Raw genomic sequence first — 16,814 nt, 5'->3', positions numbered from 1 at the left:
AGGTAGACAAATGAAAGAGAGATGGAGAATGAGAAATGCAGAGAGAGAAAGAGAGAAAGAGAGCAGAGCTAGAGGTGCATTTGACATTTACTCTTCCTGTTGTATACGTCACCTTCTCTGACTAGAGGAAAAGACATTACAGTAGTACAGCATCTGAGAAACAAAACTCTTCTAACCAGGACACCTTCTCAGTGTCTTCTAACCAGGACACCTTCTCAGTGTCTTCTAACCAGGACACCTTCTCAGTGTCTTCTAACCAGGACACCATCTGAGTGTTTTCTAGCCAGGACACCTTCTCAGTGTCTTCTAACCAGGACCATTTCTGAGTATCTTTTAGTCAAGACACCTTGTGGCTTCTAGCCAGGATATAGATTCAGGAAGTTGACGGGTGGATCGTTGACAGCCGCCTGGCCTACCCGAGCGCAGCAGCAGAGGAAGTCTGGCCACAGAGGAACCCCTGTCAGCCAACCAGAGTTAAGGAGAGCCTGTGATTGACAGCTCTGTCTCGGTTGCCTCAGTTACATCTACATTAAGTCATTTCTGTTTGCATGACATGCATTTTAAAACTAGCGATATATCATTATTATGGGAACCGCTATAATTGGGTATTCAATAGTTTTTGTCTGGCCTGGCATGGTATCATTTTGTTTTAAGGAGTAGAATGTTAGCAGTAGTTTAATTTGGGGCCTGTATTGATAAAGCGTCTCAGAGTAGGAGAACTGACCTACAGTGGGACCACTTTTGAATGAATGGATAGGGGGATATGATTCTAGATCAGCAGTTCTACTCTGAGATATGGACCCTGATGTCAGATACAGATGTACCACAGTTGTTTGTTATATCTAGTAGCTTCACCTGTACTGTAATGTTGTGAGTGACAGTGTTAAGTCCAGTAGCTTCACCTGTACTGTAATGTTGTGAGTGACAGTGTTAAGTCCAGTAGCTTCACCTGTACTGTAATGTTGTGAGTGCAGTGTTAAGTCCAGTAGCTTCACCTGTACTGTAATGTTGTGAGTACAGTGTTAAGTCCAGTAGCTTCACCTGTACTGTAATGTTGTGAGTACAGTGTTAAGTCCAGTAGCTTCACCTGTACTGTAATGTTGTGAGTACAGTGTTAAGTCCAGTAGCTTCACCTGTACTGTAATGTTGTGAGTGACAGTGTTAAGTCCAGTAGCTTCACCTGTACTGTAATGTTGTGAGTGACCGTGTTAAGTCCAGTAGCTTCACCTGTACTGTAATGTTGTGAGTGACAGTGTTAAGTCCAGTAGCTTCACCTGTACTGTAATGTTGTGAGTGACAGTGTTAAGTCCAGTAGCTTCACCTGTACTGTAATGTTGTGAGTGACAGTGTTAAGTCCAGTAGCTTCACCTGTACTGTAATGTTGAGAGTAGCAGTGTTAAGTCCAGTAGCTTCACCTGTACTGTAATGTTGAGAGTAGCAGTGTTAAGTCCAGTAGCTTCACCTGTACTGTAATGTTGTGAGTGACAGTGTTAAGTCCAGTAGCTTCACCTGTACTGTAATGTTGTGAGTGACAGTGTCAAGTCCAGTAGCTTCACCTGTACTGTGATGTTGTGAGTGACAGTGTTAAGTCTAGTAGCTTCACCTGTACTGTAATGTTGTGAGTAGCAGTGTTAAGTCCAGTAGCTTCACCTGTACTGTAATGTTGTGAATACAGTGTTAAGTCCAGTAGCTTCACCTGTACTGTAATGTTGTGAGTGACAGTGTTAAGTCCAGTAGGTTCACCTGTACTGTAATGTTGTGAGTGACAGTGTTAAGTACAGTAGCTTCACCTGTACTGTAATGTTGTGAGTACAGTGTTAAGTCCAGTAGCTTCACCTGTACTGTAATGTTGTGAGTAGCAGTGTTAAGTCCAGTAGCTTCACCTGTACTGTAATGTTGTGAGTACAGTGTTAAGTCCAGTAGCTTCACCTGTACTGTAATGTTGTGAGTGACAGTGTTAAGTCCAGTAGCTTCACCTGTACTGTAATGTTGTGAGTGACAGTGTTAAGTCCAGTAGCTTCACCTGTACTGTAATGTTGTGAGTACAGTGTTAAGTCCAGTAGCTTCACCTGTACTGTAATGTTGTGAGTGACAGTGTTAATTCCAGTAGCTTCACCTGTACTGTAATGTTGTGAGTGACAGTGTTAAGTCCAGTAGCTTCACCTGTACTGTAATGTTGTGAGTGACAGTGTTAAGTCCAGTAGCTTCACCTGTACTGTAATGTTGTGAGTACAGTGTTAAGTCCAGTAGCTTCACCTGTACTGTAATGTTGTGAGTGCAGTGTTAAGTCCAGTAGCTTCACCTGTACTGTAATGTTGTGAGTACAGTGTTAAGTCCAGTAGCTTCACCTGTACTGTAATGTTGTGAGTACAGTGTTAAGTCCAGTAGCTTCACCTGTACTGTAATGTTGTGAGTACAGTGTTAAGTCCAGTAGCTTCACCTGTACTGTAATGTTGTGAGTGACAGTGTTAAGTCCAGTAGCTTCACCTGTACTGTAATGTTGTGAGTGACAGTGTTAAGTCCAGTAGCTTCACCTGTACTGTAATGTTGTGAGTGACAGTGTTAAGTCCAGTAGCTTCACCTGTACTGTAATGTTGTGAGTACAGTGTTAAGTCCAGTAGCTTCACCTGTACTGTAATGTTGTGAGTGACAGTGTTAAGTCCAGTAGCTTCACCTGTACTGTAATGTTGAGAGTAGCAGTGTTAAGTCCAGTAGCTTCACCTGTACTGTAATGTTGAGAGTAGCAGTGTTAAGTCCAGTAGCTTCACCTGTACTGTAATGTTGTGAGTGACAGTGTTAAGTCCAGTAGCTTCACCTGTACTGTAATGTTGTGAGTGACAGTGTTAAGTCCAGTAGCTTCACCTGTACTGTGATGTTGTGAGTGACAGTGTTAAGTCTAGTAGCTTCACCTGTACTGTAATGTTGTGAGTAGCAGTGTTAAGTCCAGTAGCTTCACCTGTACTGTAATGTTGTGAATACAGTGTTAAGTCCAGTAGCTTCACCTGTACTGTAATGTTGTGAGTGACAGTGTTAAGTCCAGTAGGTTCACCTGTACTGTAATGTTGTGAGTGACAGTGTTAAGTACAGTAGCTTCACCTGTACTGTAATGTTGTGAGTACAGTGTTAAGTCCAGTAGCTTCACCTGTACTGTAATGTTGTGAGTAGCAGTGTTAAGTCCAGTAGCTTCACCTGTACTGTAATGTTGTGAGTACAGTGTTAAGTCCAGTAGCTTCACCTGTACTGTAATGTTGTGAGTGACAGTGTTAAGTCCAGTAGCTTCACCTGTACTGTAATGTTGTGAGTGACAGTGTTAAGTCCAGTAGCTTCACCTGTACTGTAATGTTGTGAGTACAGTGTTAAGTCCAGTAGCTTCACCTGTACTGTAATGTTGTGAGTGACAGTGTTAATTCCAGTAGCTTCACCTGTACTGTAATGTTGTGAGTGACAGTGTTAAGTCCAGTAGCTTCACCTGTACTGTAATGTTGTGAGTGACAGTGTTAAGTCCAGTAGCTTCACCTGTACTGTAATGTTGTGAGTACAGTGTTAAGTCCAGTAGCTTCACCTGTACTGTAATGTTGTGAGTGACAGTGTTAAGTCCAGTAGCTTCACCTGTACTGTAATGTTGTGAGTGACAGTGTTAAGTCCAGTAGCTTCACCTGTACTGTAATGTTGTGAGTACAGTGTTAAGTCCAGTAGCTTCACCTGTACTGTAATGTTGTGAGTGACAGTGTTAAGTCCAGTAGCTTCACCTGTACTGTAATGTTGTGAGTGCAGTGTTAAGTCCAGTAGCTTCACCTGTATTGTAATGATGTGAGTGACAGTGTTAAGTCCAGGAGCTTCACCTGTACTGTAATGTTGTGAGTACAGTGTTAAGTCCAGTAGCTTCACCTGTACTGTAATGTTGTGAGTACAGTGTTAAGTCCAGTAGCTTCACCTGTACTGTAATGTTGTGAGTGACAGTGTTAAGTCCAGTAGCTTCACCTGTACTGTAATGTTGTGAGTGACAGTGTTAAGTCCAGTAGCTTCACCTGTACTGTAATGTTGTGAGTGACAGTGTTAAGTCCAGTAGCTTCACCTGTACTGTAATGTTGTGAGTAGCAGTGCTAAGTCCAGTAGCTTCACCTGTACTGTAATGTTGTGAGTGACAGTGTTAAGTCCAGTAGCTTCACCTGTACTGTAATGTTGTGAGTAGCAGTGTTAAGTCCAGTAGCTTCACCTGTACTGTAATGTTGTGAGTACAGTGTTAAGTCCAGTAGCTTCACCTGTACTGTAATGTTGTGAGTACAGTGTTAAGTCCAGTAGCTTCACCTGTACTGTAATGTTGTGAGTAGCAGTGTTAAGTCCAGTAGCTTCACCTGTACTGTAATGTTGTGAGTACAGTGTTAAGTCCAGTAGCTTCACCTGTACTGTAATGTTGTGAGTGACAGTGTTAAGTCCAGTAGCTTCACCTGTACTGTAATGTTGTGAGTGACAGTGTTAAGTCCAGTAGCTTCACCTGTACTGTAATGTTGTGAGTGCAGTGTTAAGTCCAGTAGCTTCACCTGTACTGTAATGTTGTGAGTACAGTGTTAAGTCCAGTAGCTTCACCTGTACTGTAATGTTGTGAGTACAGTGTTAAGTCCAGTAGCTTCACCTGTACTGTAATGTTGTGAGTACAGTGTTAAGTCCAGTAGCTTCACCTGTACTGTAATGTTGTGAGTACAGTGTTAAGTCCAGTAGCTTCACCTGTACTGTAATGTTGTGAGTGACAGTGTTAAGTCCAGTAGCTTCACCTGTACTGTAATGTTGTGAGTGACAGTGTTAAGTCCAGTAGCTTCACCTGTACTGTAATGTTGTGAGTGCAGTGTTAAGTCCAGTAGCTTCACCTGTACTGTAATGTTGTGAGTGACAGTGTTAAGTCAAGTAGCTTCACCTGTACTGTAATGTTGTGAGTACAGTGTTAAGTCCAGTAGCTTCACCTGTACTGTAATGTTGTGAGTGACAGTGTTAAGTCCAGTAGCTTCACCTGTACTGTAATGTTGTGAGTACAGTGTTAAGTCCAGTAGCTTCACCTGTACTGTAATGTTGTGAGTGACAGTGTTAAGTCCAGTAGCTTCACCTGTACTGTAATGTTGTGAGTGCAGTGTTAAGTCCAGTAGCTTCACCTGTATTGTAATGATGTGAGTGACAGTGTTAAGTCCAGGAGCTTCACCTGTACTGTAATGTTGTGAGTACAGTGTTAAGTCCAGTAGCTTCACCTGTACTGTAATGTTGTGAGTACAGTGTTAAGTCCAGTAGCTTCACCTGTACTGTAATGTTGTGAATGACAGTGTTAAGTCCAGTAGCTTCACCTGTACTGTAATGTTGTGAGTGACAGTGTTAAGTCCAGTAGCTTCACCTGTACTGTAATGTTGTGAGTAGCAGTGCTAAGTCCAGTAGCTTCACCTGTACTGTAATGTTGTGAGTGACAGTGTTAAGTCCAGTAGCTTCACCTGTACTGTAATGTTGTGAGTAGCAGTGTTAAGTCCAGTAGCTTCACCTGTACTGTAATGTTGTGAGTACAGTGTTAAGTTCAGTAGCTTCACCTGTACTGTAATGTTGTGAGTACAGTGTTAAGTCCAGTAGCTTCACCTGTACTGTAATGTTGTGAGTAGCAGTGTTAAGTCCAGTAGCTTCACCTGTACTGTAATGTTGTGAGTACAGTGTTAAGTCCAGTAGCTTCACCTGTACTGTAATGTTGTGAGTGACAGTGTTAAGTCCAGTAGCTTCACCTGTACTGTAATGTTGTGAGTGACAGTGTTAAGTCCAGTAGCTTCACCTGTACTGTAATGTTGTGAGTGCAGTGTTAAGTCCAGTAGCTTCACCTGTACTGTAATGTTGTGAGTACAGTGTTAAGTCCAGTAGCTTCACCTGTACTGTAATGTTGTGAGTACAGTGTTAAGTCCAGTAGCTTCACCTGTACTGTAATGTTGTGAGTACAGTGTTAAGTCCAGTAGCTTCACCTGTACTGTAATGTTGTGAGTGACAGTGTTAAGTCCAGTAGCTTCACCTGTACTGTAATGTTGTGAGTGACAGTGTTAAGTCCAGTAGCTTCACCTGTACTGTAATGTTGTGAGTGACAGTGTTAAGTCCAGTAGCTTCACCTGTACTGTAATGTTGTGAGTAGCAGTGCTAAGTCCAGTAGCTTCACCTGTACTGTAATGTTGTGAGCGACAGTGTTAAGTCCAGTAGCTTTACCTGTACTGTAATGTTGTGAGTACAGTGTTAAGTCCAGTAGCTTCACCTGTACTGTAATGTTGTGAGTACAGTGTTAAGTCCAGTAGCTTCACCTGTACTGTAATGTTGTGAGTGACAGTGTTAAGTCCAGTAGCTTCACCTGTACTGTAATGTTGTGAGTACAGTGTTAAGTCCAGTAGCTTCACCTGTACTGTAATGTTGTGAGTGACAGTGTTAAGTCCAGTAGCTTCACCTGTACTGTAATGTTGTGAGTACAGTGTTAAGTCCAGTAGCTTCACCTGTACTGTAATGTTGTGAGTGACAGTGTTAAGTCCAGTAGCTTCACCTGTACTGTAATGTTGTGAGTACAGTGTTAAGTCCAGTAGCTTCACCTGTACTGTAATGTTGTGAGTGACAGTGTTAAGTCCAGTAGCTTCACCTGTACTGTAATGTTGTGAGTGACAGTGTTAAGTCCAGTAGCTTCACCTGTACTGTAATGTTGTGAGTGACAGTGTTAAGTCCAGTAGCTTCACCTGTACTGTAATGTTGTGAGTACAGTGTTAAGTCCAGTAGCTTCACCTGTACTGTAATGTTGTGAGTGACAGTGTTAAGTCCAGTAGCTTCACCTGTACTGTAATGTTGTGAGTACAGTGTTAAGTCCAGTAGCTTCACCTGTACTGTAATGTTGTGAGTAGCAGTGTTAAGTCCAGTAGCTTCACCTGTACTGTAATGTTGTGAGTACAGTGTTAAGTCCAGTAGCTTCACCTGTACTGTAATGTTGTGAGTGACAGTGTTAAGTCCAGTAGCTTCACCTGTACTGTAATGTTGTGAGTACAGTGTTAAGTCTAGTAGCTTCACCTGTACTGTAATGTTGTGAGTACAGTGTTAAGTCCAGTAGCTTCACTACACTAATAGATGGATGCATGATTAATATAATTCTTAAATATATGTCTTGGTAGTCCCAAAACATTGCTATCAGGTTGTAAATCACAGCTGGCCTGGGTCATTGTTTGCTGCCTCCATTCAGGATGCACTGTTTCAGTTTCAATGACTCAATATTCTGTACAAAAACTGTTGAATATAACTAAGGCTGTGAATGTCAACATAATCAAACTAGCAAGGGCAATGACCACAAGTCAGTCATAATGTGGCTAATAGGCTATTTATTTAGCAAGCTAAAAACACAGAGCCTAATGTTAGATGGCTACAGTAGCTAGCTAGTGGAGGATGTCATGTCATGTCCCTCCCTCCCTCCCTCCCTCCCTCCCTCCCTCCCTCCCTCCCTCCCTCCCTCCCTCCCTCCCTCCCTCCCTCCCTCCCTCCCTCCCTCCCTCTCGCACTGTCTCCTACCTCCCTCCCTCCCTCTCGCATTTTCTCCTACCTCCCTCCCTCCCTCTCCCTCTCTCTTCCGGTGGTGGATGATTGGCCCAGACCCGTGAGTGAGCTATAGTCCTCCAGATGGCCGGACTGGCACACCGACCACAACAACTGACTTAAGAACAGCTGATCTCCTATCCCACACATAACTTAATGGGTGTTACTCCAAGACACTGATCTAAGGTCTGTTGTATTCCCCCCCTAATACATTTTCAGAGGCTACCCTTACAAAAAAAGATTGCAGTCAGAGTACAGTATAACTGCAGTACACTAAAGGATAATTAAGAAATAAGGCGGTGTGGTATGTGGCCAATATACCACGACTAAGAGCTGTTCTTAGCCACAACGCAATGTAGCCTACAGCATAGAAATTGAACAATGATTATACGTCCTTCAGCCACACAATATATAATGACCCTAAACCAGTCCGGCCTGCGGATATAACCACTGATATAACCACTGGGACTGCAGGTTATGAGTCAACTCGCACATCACTAGTATATGTCATTCCCAAACATTTTAAGAATTTATGAAAACGTGAAAAGGACCATATCTATGTGCTCGCTTGTCAGAAAATGTTTATAAAAAGTGTAGTATTCTTCCTGGGGGTCTATGGTCTATATTAACCAATTTGAATAATATTTAATGTTGCTAAAATGCTGTCAGTTCCACTTGAAGTCTAGTAGCCTAGCACTGTACTGTTTGTCCTCAGCAGACCTGAAGGAGAAAACACCCTGTACACAAGCCACAACTGATACAGCTGCCTCAGGAAAATAGTTGTGTTTTATCCCTCCTTCTCTCCCTCCCTCTTCATATCTCTCCCTCCCTCTTCATATCTCTCCCTCTCTCTCTCCATCCCCAGATTCCCCACCCCTCAATCCTCCAGACAATTATATCCTCCCTCCCTCCCTCCCTCCCTCCCTCCCTCCCTCCCTCCCTCCCTCCCTCCCTCCCTCCCTCCCTCCCTCTCGCACTTTCTCCTACCTCCCTCCCTCCCTCTCGCATTTTCTCCTACCTCCCTCCCTCCCTCTCCCTCTCTCTTCCGGTGGTGGATGATTGGCCCAGACCCGTGAGTGAGCTATAGTCCTCCAGATGGCCGGACTGGCACACCGACCACAACAACTGACTTAAGAACAGCTGATCTCCTATCCCACACATAACTTAATGGGTGTTACTCCAAGACACTGATCTAAGGTCTGTTGTATTCCCCCCCTAATGGTTAGGGGTTGGATTAGGGAGGGGATGCTGGCTCTAGGTCAGTGTCAATGGTCACAGAGGAGAGAGACTGAAACAGGGACTTTTTGAGTATTTGAGTCTACATCATCCCTAAAATGTGTTGTGTTTTTTAAAAGTGAAAATAGAGATGTACGGCCTCTGTGTGTCCCAAATGGCACCTTATCCCCTATATAGTGCACTACTTTAGATCAGAGTTCATAAGAACACACCCTATCCCCTATATAGTACACTACTTTAGATCAGAGTTCATAAGAACACACCCTATCCCCTATATAGTGCACTACTTTAGACCAGAGTTGTTAAGAACACACCCTATCCCCTATATAGTGCACTACTTTAGACCAGAGTTCATAAGAACACACCCTATCCCCTATATAGTGCAGTACTTTAGATCAGAGTTCAGAAGAACACACCCTACCCCCTATATAGTGCACTACTTTAGACAAGGGCTCCTAAGAGCACACCCCACCCCCTATATAGTGCACTACTTTAGACAAGGGCTCCTAAGAGCACACCCCACCCCCTATATAGTGCACTACTTTAGACCAGGGCTCCTAAGAGCACACCCCACCCCCTATATAGTGCACTACTTTAGACCAGGGCTCCTAAGAGCACACCCCGCCCCCTATATAGTGCACTACTTTAGACCAGGGCTCCTAAGAGCACACCCCACCCCCTATATAGTGCACTACTTTAGACCAGGGCTCCTAAGAGCACACCCCGCCCCCTATATAGTGCACTACTTTAGACCAGGGCTCCTAAGAGCACACCCCACCCCCTATATAGTGCACTACTTTAGACCAGGGCTCCTAAGAGCACACCCCACCCCCTATATAGTGCACTACTTTAGACCAGGGCTCCTAAGAGCACACCCCACCCCCTATATAGAGCACACCCTATCACTCCAGGGTTGTTTAAGGTCAGGAGACCTGTGAAGAGAGAGAGAAAGGGATGGAGAGGAGACCGATAGAGTGCTCACCAGAGCACGGCTGACAGCTTGTGATGCCACATTAGTCATGGGTTGCGTCTCAAATGACACCCTCTTCTCTCACCCTATTCCCTATATATATAGTGCACTACTTCTGACCCGAGCCGTATACGTCTAGGTCAAAAGTAATGAACTAAATAAAGGAATAGGATGCCATTTGGGATGCATACAATGTGTGAGGAGTGGTGAAGAGACTTCTGGGGTGTGTGTGTGTTTGTGTGTGTGTGTGTGTGTGTGTGTGTGTGTGTGTTGTGTGTGTGTGTGTGTGTGTGTGTGTGTGTGTGTGTGTAGCCTGTTTAGCGGCCATCTACACTGTCCGTCTCTCTTAATGAACGTTTTGGAGCAGGAGCAGAGCTGATGGCCCTTGTCATGTTACTTCACACACACACTTACATAATGAGTGTGTTGGAGGAGTAGAGCGGATGGCCATGTTCCTTCACGCCTCTCTCTGTGTTTAGAGACTGTTTAGTAAATGGTTAGAGGGGGAAGGGGAGAGAGAGATCTGGTAGAGGGGGAAGGGGAGAGAGAGATCTGGTAGAGGGGGGAGGGAGAGGGAGAGAGAGAGAGAGAGAGAGAGAGAGAGAGAGAGAGAGAGAGAGAGAGAGAGAGAGAGGGAGAGCGGTAAAAGATGGAGAGAGGGAGGAAAAGAGAGTGAGACAGTGGAAGAGCGAGAGAGTGAGTGAAAGATGGAGAGAAAGGGAGCAGGGCAATGCTAATTGGGCCAGAAGAGGCCAGGATCAAGAGAAGGAGAGAATGAAGGAGAGAAGGAGAGAGAGATGAGTCCTCTCCTCATCGTTTTGCTTAATGACGCGTCTCCGAGGTAATTAGCAGACTGTAATTAACGCCTGGATGACCCAGGTCTCTCTGGCTCTGGTCTCTCTCTCTCTCTCTCTCTCTCTATTTATCTCTCTCTCTCTTTCTTTATCTCTCTCTCTCTTTCTTTATCTCTCTCTCTGACACTCTGCTTCCACCTCGGACTGGCATGGACACCACAAACAAACCCAGATGCCAACCTATGGTTTAACTGCATTGTTCTCTTAGGAGTGTGTGTTAGGGATGTGTGTGTGTGTGTGTGTGTGTGTGTGTGTGTGTGTGTGTGTGTGTGTGTGTGTGTGTGTGTGTGTGTGTGTGTGTGTGTGTGTGTGTCTGTGTGTGCGTATACGTGCATGTGTGTATGGCAGGCAGGCAGGCATCCAGTGTTTGGTACACATGGTCTATTGTTTCGTGTTGAAGTGGGTCTGACTCCAGGCTATTTTAAATATTAAGACTGAGTGGTGTCTCCACATGTATATTTAACACACAGGCCTTTGTGCTGATGGAGAAGTAGCACAGGCCCATGTGCTGATGGAGAAGTAGCACAGGCCTTTGTTCTGATGGAGAAGTAGCACAGGCCCTTGTGCTGATGGAGAAGTAGCACAGGCCTTTGTGCTGATGGAGAAGTAGCACAGGCCATTGTGCTGATGGAGAAGTAGCACAGGCCTTTGTGCTGATGGAGAAGTAGCACAGGCCCATGTGCTGATGGAGAAGTAGCACAGGCCCTTGTGCTGATGGAGAAGTAGCACAGGCCTTTGTGCTGATGGAGAAGTAGCACAGGCCTTTGTGCTGATGGAGAAGTAGCACAGGCCCATGTGCTGATGGAGAAGTAGCACGGGCCTTTGTGCTGATGGAGAAGTAGCACAGGCCCATGTGCTGATGGAGAAGTAGCACAGGCCTTTGTGCTGATGGAGAAGTAGGACAGGCCAATGTGCTGATGGAGAAGTAGCATAGGCCTTTGTGCTGATGGAGAGGTAGCACAGGCCCATGTGCTGATGGAGAGGTAGCACAGGCCTTTGTGCTGATGGAGAAGTAGCACAGGCCCTTGTGCTGATGGAGAAGTAGCACAGGCCCATGTGCTGATGGAGAAGTAGCACAGGCCTTTGTGCTGATGGAGAAGTAGCACAGGCCCATGTGCTGATGGAGAAGTAGCACAGGCCTTTGTGCTGATGGAGAAGTAGCACAGGCCTTTGTTCTGATGGAGAAGTAGCACAGGCCTTTGTGCTGATGGAGAAGTAGCACAGGCCCATGTGCTGATGGAGAAGTAGCACAGGCCTTTGTGCTGATGGAGAAGTAGCACAGGCCTTTGTGCTGATGGAGAAGTAGCACAGGCCTTTTTGCTGATGGAGAAGTAGCACAGGCCTTTGTGCTGATGGAGAAGTAGCACAGGCCTTTGTGCTGATGGAGAAGTAGCACAGGCCCTTGTGCTGATGGAGAAGTAGCACGGGCCCATGTGCTGATGGAGAAGTAGCACGGGCCCATGTGCTGATGGAGAAGTAGCACAGGCCTTTGTGCTGATGGAGAAGTAGCACAGGCCTTTGTGCTGATGGAGAAGTAGCACAGGCCTTTGTGCTGATGGAGAAGTAGCACAGGCCTTTGTGCTGATGGAGAAGTAGCACAGGCCTTTGTGCTGATGGAGAAGTAGCACAGGTCTTTGTGCTGATGGAGAGGTAGCACAGGCCTTTGTGCTGATGGAGGTTCCAAACACAACTAACTTACCTACCAGCCTTTACCACGAGCAGGTCCTCCCCCTACCAGCCTTTACCACGAGCAGGTCCTCCCCCTACCAGCCTTTACCACGAGCAGGTCCTCCACCTACCAGCCTTTACCACGAGCAGGTCCTCCCCCTACCAGCCTTTACCACGAGCAGGTCCTCCCCCTACCAGCCTTTACCACGAGCAGGTCCTCCCCCTACCAGCCTTTACCACAAGCAGGTCCTCCACCTACCAGCCTTTACCACGAGCAGGTCCTCCACCTACCAGCCTTTACCACGAGCAGGTCCTCCCCCTACCAGCCTTTACCACAAGCAGGTCCTCCACCTACCAGCCTTTACCACGAGCAGGTCCTCCAACTACCAGCCTTTACCACGAGCAGGTCCTCCACCTACCAGCCTTTACCACGAGCAGGTCCTCCACCTACCAGCCTTTGCCACGAGCAGGTCCTCCCCCTACCAGCCTTTACCACGAGCAGGTCCTCCCCCTACCAGCCTTTACCACGAGCAGGTCCTCCCCCTACCAGCCTTTACCACGAGCAGGTCCTCCCCCTACCAGCCTTTACCACGAGCAGGTCCTCCCCCTACCAGCCTTTACCACAAGCAGGTCCTCCACCTACCAGCCTTTACCACGAGCAGGTCCTCCACCTACCAGCCTTTACCAGGAGCAGGTCCTCCACCTACCAGCCTTTACCACGAGCAGGTCCTCCCCCTACCAGCTCTCACAGTCTCACGTCAGAATTAGATGTTCATCCATGTTTCTCAAACGTCAAATGTCAAAGTTGTTGCGAACACCAAATTTCAAAATGTTCAAGGTTAAGTTTAGTCATTAACTCAACATTTTTAAAGGTTGGGGTTAAGTTTAGGCATTAACTCGGAATGGTAAAGGTTAAGGTTTGGGATAGGCTTAAAACAAACAACAACAAAAAACGACTTTATATTGCTGGATTCAAACTGGCAACCTTTGAAATCAGAGGCAGATGCTTACGCCTATCCGCCATCCCCCCCCACAATGCCCTAGCAAAACCGAAACCTATTTGAAGGTAACAGCGCTCACTGTTGCCCCTAGTGGTCGGTTTCCACGTCATCTACCGACATACTCAGACATGGATGGACGTAGAATACTGACTTGTATTATGGGAGACCTGGAGGGACTTACAGCCTCAACATATGTCATACTCTACAGTATCTTTCTCTCTTTTTCTTTCTCTAAACACAATACATTACATTGTAGATACAGTATAAGCTTGTTAAACATAACCTTTCTGTATGCTGTTGTATGCAGTGTACACTTTATCTATGCACAAATGGATACACACACATAGACTCACACAACCCCCCCAATACTGTAGAAATACACATACAGATGGTGATACCAAATACAAATATGCCTTTGTTGGATCCCCCGTCTATTTAGCATTAATAAACCATGGTATGTTGGGGAGACATTCATTTCAGACAAAACTAATCTCCAAACACACACTTTGTCGTTAATAATACAGGTTGGAATCTATCTATCCCCGTTGCCTTCTCTCATTCCGTCTGTGTCTGCACCCCTCTTTATCCCCCTCTTCCTCTTGTCCTGTCTGTTTCTGTCCCCTTCTTCCTCTCCTCTCTCTCCCCCTCTATTCCTCTTGTCCTGTCTGTTTCTGTCCCCTTCTTCCTCTCTATCCCCTTCTCTTCCTCTTGTCCTGTCTGTTTCTGTCCCCTTCTTCATCTCTCCTCTCTCCCCCTCTCTTCCTCTTGTCCTGTCTGTTTCTGTCCCCTTATTCCTCTCTATCCCCCTTTCTTCCTCTTGTCCTGTCTGTTTCTGTCCCCTTCTTCCTCTCTCCTCTCTATCCCCCTCTCTTCCTCTTGTCCTGTCTGTTTCTGTCCCCTTCTTCCTCTCTCCTCTCTATCCCCCTCTCTTCCTCTTGTCCTGTCTGTTTCTGTCCCCTTCTTCCTCTCTATCCCCCTCTCTTCCTCTTGTCCTGTCTGTTTCTGTCCCCTTCTTCCTCTCTCCTCTCTATCCCACTTTCTTCCTCTTGTCCTGTCTGTTTCTGTCCCCTTCTTCCTCTCTCCTCTCTATCCCCCTCTCTTCCTCTTGTCCTGTCTGTTTCTGTCCCCTTCTTCCTCTCTATCCCCCACTCTTCCTCTTGTCCTGTCTGTTTATGTCCCCTTCTTCCTCTTTACTCTCTATCCCCCTCTCTTCCTCTTGTCCTGTCTGTTTCTGTCCCCTTCTTCCTCTCTATCCCCCACTCTTCCTCTTGTCCTGTCTGTTTATGTCCCCTTCTTCCTCTTTACTCTCTATCCCCCTCTCTTCCTCTTGTCCTGTCTGTTTCTGTCCCCTTCTTCCTCTCTCCTCTCTATCCCCCTCTCTTCCTCTTGTCGTGTCTGTTTCTGTCCCCTTCTTTCTCTCTCCTCTCTATCCCCCTCTCTTCCTCTTGTCCTGTCTGTTTCTGTCCCCTTCTTCCTCTCTCCTCTCTACCCCCCCTCTTCCTCTTGTCCTGTCTGTTTCTGTCCCCTTCTTCCTCTCTCCTCTCTATCCCCCTCTCTTCCTCTTGTCCTGTCTGTTTCTGTCCCCTTCTTCCTCTCTATCCGACTCTCTTCCTCTTGTCCTGTCTGTTTCTGTCCCTTCTTCCTCTCTCCTCTCTCTCCCCCTCTCTTCCTCTTGTCCTGTCTGTTTCTGTCCCCTTCTTCCTCTCTCCTCTCTATCCCCCTCTCTTCCTCTTGTCCTGTCTGTTTCTGTCCCCTTCTTCCTCTCTCCTCTCTATCCCCCTCTCTTCCTCTTGTCCTGTCTGTTTCTGTCCCCTTCTTCCTCTCTCCTCTCTATCCCCCTCTCTTCCTCTTGTCCTGTCTGTTTCGGTCCCCTTCTTCCTCTCTATCCCCCTCTCTTCCTCTTGTCCTGTCTGTTTCTGTCCCCTTCTTTCTCTCTCCTCTCTATCCCACTCTCTTCCTCTTGTCCTGTCTGTTTCTGTCCCCTTCTTCCTCTCTATCTCCCTCTCTTCCTCTTGTCCTGTCCCCTTCTTCCTCTCTCCTCTCTATCCCCCTCTCTTCCTCTTGTCCTGTCTGTTTCTGTCCCCTTCTTCCTCTCTATCTCCCTCTCCTGCAGTGAGATTGGGTTATGTAGGGGCTGCTCCATTACCCGTTCTAGTAATTCTATGTCTTTGGCCTGCTCCTTCAGGGGTGGTGAGGGGCACTGGGGATGTAATGTTGATCACTACTTAGTTATTAATTGAATTTTAAAGTGACCTTGCGCTGCTATTGATCTGCATTCATAAAAATATGACAAACACACACACACCCTCCACAGACTCAAGGTTACCGCATTAGCCAAGTAGCTAAGCGCAGTATCAGAATGCTTGGGTCTGTGGCAATGCTGTTGGGGTTTGGTGACGGCTGAAGTTTCAGAGTTTTGCTGAGCAGAGCAGTTAGGTAAGGGAGGGGAGAGGAGAGGAGGAGAGAGGAAAGAGGGGGAGAGGAGGAGAGGAGAAAACAAAGAGCAGAAAGGTGTAAACATAGAGGGGAAGTGGAATGGTATTAATGAAGGCTGGGAAAGGGGGATAAAGAGATGGAAAATAGTGTGTATGTGTATGCATGTGTGTGTGTGTGTGTGTGTGTGTGCGTGCCTGCATGTGTGTATGTCTGTGTGTAGGCAAAAGTGTCTGATAGTTCTCTGACCTATTTTACTGAAGACGGAATGTATCTGGCCTGAAGACACACACTGAGACGCTCCCTCTGCTGTTTCACACTAGCACTGCAGCACAAACTGTCTCCCTTGTCAAACTCAACTCCTGGGCTCTGACTGAAAATGTTATGTAACACTATATTAGATCACTCCAATATGGTGTCTTTCAGGAAGGATACATTCTGAGTAAGGTTTTCAGATTGGTCCCGTGTAACGGGTAGTGCTTAGATTGTGGCTGACCCCGGCACTACTTCCACCTCTTCCTTTTCTTGGCTCATTCCAGATAGGATTCGCTTGGTAAGAGCTCTATTAGAGTGTACAAGAGAAGAAGTATACCCACAGATATTCAATAGCTTATAGCAGCTAGCTAGCTAGCCTCTCCATCAGAAGAGTCTATCAGAAGTAAACCTACAGCTATTCAATAGCTTGTAGCAGCTAGCTAGCTAGCCTCTCCATCAGAAGAGTCTATCAGAAGTAAACCTGCAGCTATTCAATAGCTTGTAGCAGCTAGCTAGCCTCTCCATCAGGGTGCTCTACTGTCCCCCCACTCGGTTTGGCTTGTGCCATTTCGTTTGGGGTTTGTCCTTGTTTTAATTACTTGTTACAGTCTACCAACCTGGGTGGTATTGGTTTGGTGGCGCTGAGGGTGTGTCCTAGTTGTCTGTGTAACTTGTCTGTCTGCCGGAACCCTCCCAGTTTAGCCTTCGGGCTCTGGCACCATGCCTAGATCGGGAAACTGTGTATGCTTCGTTGTGTTTTTGCCAGTCTTTTTGCAGTTCTCCCCTAGGAGTAAGCAAGGTGTTGCGAGGCGCACCACGTTTCATCTC

The sequence above is a fragment of the Oncorhynchus clarkii genome, chromosome 5 (assembly GCF_045791955.1).
Source record: "Oncorhynchus clarkii lewisi isolate Uvic-CL-2024 chromosome 5, UVic_Ocla_1.0, whole genome shotgun sequence".
NCBI lineage: Eukaryota > Metazoa > Chordata > Actinopteri > Salmoniformes > Salmonidae > Oncorhynchus > Oncorhynchus clarkii.
The sequence above is the reverse complement of the archived record's forward strand: the minus strand, read 5'-3'. Positions refer to the sequence as shown.